This window comes from Nycticebus coucang, chromosome 16 (assembly GCF_027406575.1).
Source record: "Nycticebus coucang isolate mNycCou1 chromosome 16, mNycCou1.pri, whole genome shotgun sequence".
In the NCBI taxonomy this organism is placed as follows: domain Eukaryota; kingdom Metazoa; phylum Chordata; class Mammalia; order Primates; family Lorisidae; genus Nycticebus; species Nycticebus coucang.
The window spans coordinates 70,916,346-70,921,346 of NC_069795.1; the positions used below are offsets into that span (position 1 = coordinate 70,916,346).

Consider the following 5,001-nt stretch of genomic DNA (forward strand, 5'->3'; position numbering starts at 1 on the left):
ATACCTTGTCTCTAAAATTAGCTGGGCTTTGTGGTGGGTGCTTTAGTCCCAGTTACTCGGGAGGCTAGGGCAAGAGAATTACTTGAGCCTAAGAGTTTGAGGTTGCTGTGAGGTATGTTGCCCTGGCACTCTACCGAGGGCAACAAAATAAGATTCTGTCTTTAAAAAAAAAAAAAAAAATTCTGTTCTGGAAATTTCCATATATCAAAAGAAAATACAGCATTTAAATCATAGTAATGATAGTATGATAGTAATCATAGTATCTTCCTAAAAGGAAGAGAAGAAAAACAGTTCTTCAAAGGAGTATTTTTGTTTTCTCTTCTTTTTTGGTATTTTAAATGTCAACGATCACAAAACGTCAAGCTTCTCTTCACTGCTGCATTGCTGAATATGTTACTGCTTTGACTTCTGTTGCCTGAGGGTGCTTGAACAATGAAAATTCTTCTCCCACCCAATTGACCATAATCTGAAATTGTTTTCATCAATATTAAGCACTTGCACTTCCCAGAGTATGAAGAATTCATCAGCATTGAATTTATAAAGCCGTTCATCCAAAAAGTGGAATAGAGGAGACTGTAATTCATCTCCTTGGGTTTCTACTTCTGCTGTCTGGAGGGCTCCACAGTCATAGTATTTGTCATGTAACCAAACGTGGCCTTTTCACACTGCTTACATGCTTCCTCCAGAGAAATTCCCCATCCGCTGTATGAGCCAGATAATGGTGCTTCCTATTGACTGGCAGATACTTGGCCTTGACCACCTGCTGCTCTTAAATCAAATAGTGGACTCTAACATCTGCTTCTTCCTGCACCATGATCGCATGATTCTAATATAAATTTTAAAAATAATCGAAAACCTTTTTGAAAGACAAGAAAATTTCTCCAACATCGCTAGTTTCTCTTCCGAATTACAGGAATCAGTTTGGTAAGCTCTGTAAAAATATCTGCTGAGATATTGTTTAGGATTAAATTGAAGGCTGGGTGTAGTGGCTCACACCTGTAATCCTAGCAATCTGGGAAGCCTAGGCAGGAGGATGGCTTGAGCTCAGGAGTGGAGACCAGCCTGAGTGAGTTGGAGACCAGAAAGAGTGAGACCCTGTCTCTCCTAAAAATAGAAAAACTAGCCCAGCTACTTGGGAGGCCAAGGCAAGAGAATTGCTTAAGCCCAAGAGTTTGAGGTTGCTGTGAGCTATGACATAACAGCACTCTACCCAGTAGTGAGACTCTGTCTCAAAAAAAAAGAAACATAGTATGCTTTTCTACAGGGTATCCTAAAGATTTCCATAAATAACATACATAGGGAAAATGGGAAGTTGTAGCTAACTGTACTTTTATTTACAAAATATGTATCTTGTGTTGATACATAAATATAAATGTATTAAAAATATAAAATGTAATAAAATGTGAGTTTATTAATTTTCCTATGTATGGTGACATCCTTTGGGATACCCTGAATTATTCAGCTCATTTATGCCCTTTACCATAGATTTATATTTTCTTTCTTTCTTTGTTTTGTTTTTTTTTGAGACGGAGTCTCACTTTGCCGCTTTTGGTAGAGTGCCCTGGCATCACAGATCACAGCAACCTCAAACTCTTACACTCAAGCAATTCTCTTGCCTTAGCCTCCCAAGTAGCTGAGACTATAGGTGCCTGCCACAACATCCGTCTATTTTCAGAGACGAGGTCTCAATCTTGCTGGGGCTAGTCTCCAACCTGAGAACTTAGGCAATCCACTTGCCTTGGCCTCCCAGAGTCCTAGGATTACAGGGGTGAGACACCATGCCCAGCCTATATTTTGTTTCATATAAGCTTTGCACATTTCACTTAGATGTGTTCTTAGCATTTTGTATATTTTTTAGGTTATTGTGCATTGGATCTTTTAATGCACATTAAATGTGAACATTACATTTTATATTTGCTTTTGTAAAGTGGCTATTAATTATTGCATCTTAATTTTACGTTCTTCCATTGTGTTGAATTATTTTACACAATATTCTCCAGTGGAATTTCAGAAAGATGAACTTTTGTTTTTTTGCAAATAATGATATTTTGCTTATTTGTTATACTACTTATTTTTTACTCATCTTGTTGCATTTGCTGGATATACCAGGACAATGCTGCACAATACTTATGACACAGGACACTTTTGCCTTTTCTTTACTTTAATGACAATGCTTTTAATATTGTTACCAACCAACGAGGTTCTTTTGCCTGCTGCACAAAAGGAAACCAATATGCCAAGCCAGCAGGTGTTACAGAAGAGAGTTTAATTATTGCAGGACAGTTGAGTGAGGAGATGGGAGGATTCAGAAGCTAGGATTTTTTTAAGGGTGGTTTGGTGGGCAGGGGACTAGGAAATGGGTACTGCTGATTGGTTGGACGATGTATGAAATCATAGGGGATGTAGAAATTGTCTTCTTGCTCTGAGTCAGTTCCTGAGGGGGGATCACAAGACCAACTGAGTCAGTTACTTGCAATCGGCCACTGATTTTTTTTTTTTTAAGATACAGAGTCTCACTTTGTCACCCTTGGTAGAGTGCCATGTTGTGATAGCTCACAGCAACCTCAAACTCTAGGGCTCAAGCAATTCTCTTTCCTCAGCCTCCCGAGTAGCTGGGGACTACAGGTGCCCACCACAACTAACAGCCCGCTGGCTATTTTTAGAGATGGGGTCTTGATTTTGTTCAGGCTGGTCTCGAACTCCTGGGCTCAAGCAATCTACCAGCACTCGGCCTCCCAGAGTGCTAGGATTACAGGTGTGAGCCACTCGGCCAGGCCTACTTTAATAACTTTTAAAAGACTTCACTTTTAGTGATGAATACTCTAAAATAAAAAAACTATGGCTCAGTGCCTGTAGCTCAGCAGCTAGGGCGCCAACCATATACACCAGGGCTGGCAGGTTTGAACCAAGCCCATCCCTGCCAAACAAAACTGGCAACGATAACAAAAAAATAGCCTGGCGTTGTGACGGGCGCCTGTAGTCCCAGCTACTTGGGAGGCTGAGGCAAGAGAATCACTTAAGCCCAAGAGTTTGAAGTTATTGTGAGCTGTGATGCCACAGCACTCTACCAAGGGCGACACAGTGAAATCTGTCTCAAAAAGAAAAAAAAAAAAAGCAAAGGGAAATGTATACTACTAAGCCCATATGATTCGGAGATTACTGGTTACAACTCTGCCATACTGCCACTTGGCATACCATACTGCCTAGAAGAGATTAAATATCTTGCATGTTTATCATATTTGATTTTTTTTTTTTTTGCAACAGGGTCTTACTCTCTTGCCTAGGCTAGAATGCAATACATCGTCATAGCTCAATGTAATCTCAAACTTCTGAGTTGAAGTGCTCCTCTTGCCTCAGCCTCTTTAGTAGCTTGGACTGCAGGTGCTTGTGCCATCACGTCTGGCCCATTTTTCTAATTTTTGTAGAGACAAGGACTTACTCATGCTCAGGGTCTTGAACTCCTGGCTTCAAGCGATCCTCCCAGATTGGCCTCCCAAAGTGCTAGGACAACAGGCGTGAGCCACCTCACCCAGCCTATCATGTCTGACTAAGATGGTGTGTTCTCTGCTCTTGCTATCTCAGCATCTCACTCCTCTCTTGCTGCAGGATAGTTACTACTATCTATTGTGAAGTTTAGGTGACAGTTCTCATAGATTTTGCTTTCGTGGTCCATAGACTTAATTCTGCTTCCTAGTTTCCCTTTTAATAACCATGGTTCTCTCTGTTGTGCATTTTTTGTGTGAAATAAGTTTTCCTGTCCTTTTGTCAGTGAAGGGTAGGCCAGGAAGATTTTCAGCTCTAGAGTTTCCTTTTTTGTTGCTGTTTGAAGTTATCAGAGATCTGCCTCTTCCTTTTACCGGAACTTTTCCTTTCCTTGGTCTATATTGCTTATTTTGTGTTTAACAGTCCCTTCCAACAGAACTCGAATACAGTCTTTCCCCTACTTTTACTAGTTTTGGTATAGAGGGGAGCTTTGGTTTCAGATCATGGGGCCTAGACTGTTCCATGAATTTTAGACCTACCTAGGTTCTTTGCACTCACTTACAAACTGGACTCTGCAGAGCTCCTCTCAGCTTCAGATGCTTTTCTCAGAATGGTCTGCTGAACTCTCCCTTGTGCATCAGTGGAGGTTCTCCACCTCTCTGGCCATGGTGATGCCTTGCTGTCTTTCTTTTGCTTCTTTGTGTGCAAATAAATAGGCAATCACAACCAACCCACAGCTCCAGACCCATTTGTAAAAGCCAAGATATGGGTAGAAAAGCTTAGTAAAAAATTGTTAGTCTTACTTAAAGGGATGATATTTTAAATAAACAGAAGCAAGCTCATAATGATTCAAGAGAATATAAAAAGCTAAAAACACGGGCGGCGCCTGTGGCTCAGTGAGTAGGGCGCCGGCCCCATATGCTGAGGGTGGTGGGTTCAAGCCCAGCCCCGGCCAAACTGCAACATAAAAATAGCCGGGCGTTGTGGCGGGCGCCTGTAGTCCCAGCTGCTCGGGAGGCTGAGGCAAGAGAATCGCCTAAGCCCAAGAGTTAGAGGTTGCTGTGAGCTGTGTGATGCCACGGCACTCTACCGAGGGTGATAAAGTGAGACTCTGTCTCTACAAAAAAAAAAAAAAAAAAAAGCTAAAAACACATACAAAGGCTCGGCGCCCGTAGCACAGTGGTTATGGCACCAGCCACATACACTGAAGCTGGCGGGTTCCAACCTGGCCCGGGCCAGCTAAACAACAATGACAACTGCAACAAAAAATAGCCGGGCATTGTGGCGGGCACCTGTAGGTCCAGCTGCTTGGGAGGCTGAGGCAAGAGAATCACTTAAGCCCAAGAGTTTAAAGTTGCTGTGAGCTATGATGCCACAGCACTCAACACAGGGCAACATAGTGAGACTCTGTCTCAAAGAAATAAAAAATAAAGACACATACAAAGATCATTTTTTTCCTTTATCATCTATAAGCTTTTTGATTATTTAATTTACTTTTATATGTTGTATTTGGATGTA

The 5,001-nt window shown here is 41.6% G+C and overlaps 1 pseudogene; it reads right to left on the reverse strand.

Moving 5' to 3' along the window:
- Positions 1-341: 341 nt before the first annotated feature.
- LOC128567457 (protein archease-like) lies at positions 342-814 on the reverse strand (annotated as a pseudogene).
- Positions 815-5,001: the final 4,187 nt, after the last annotated feature.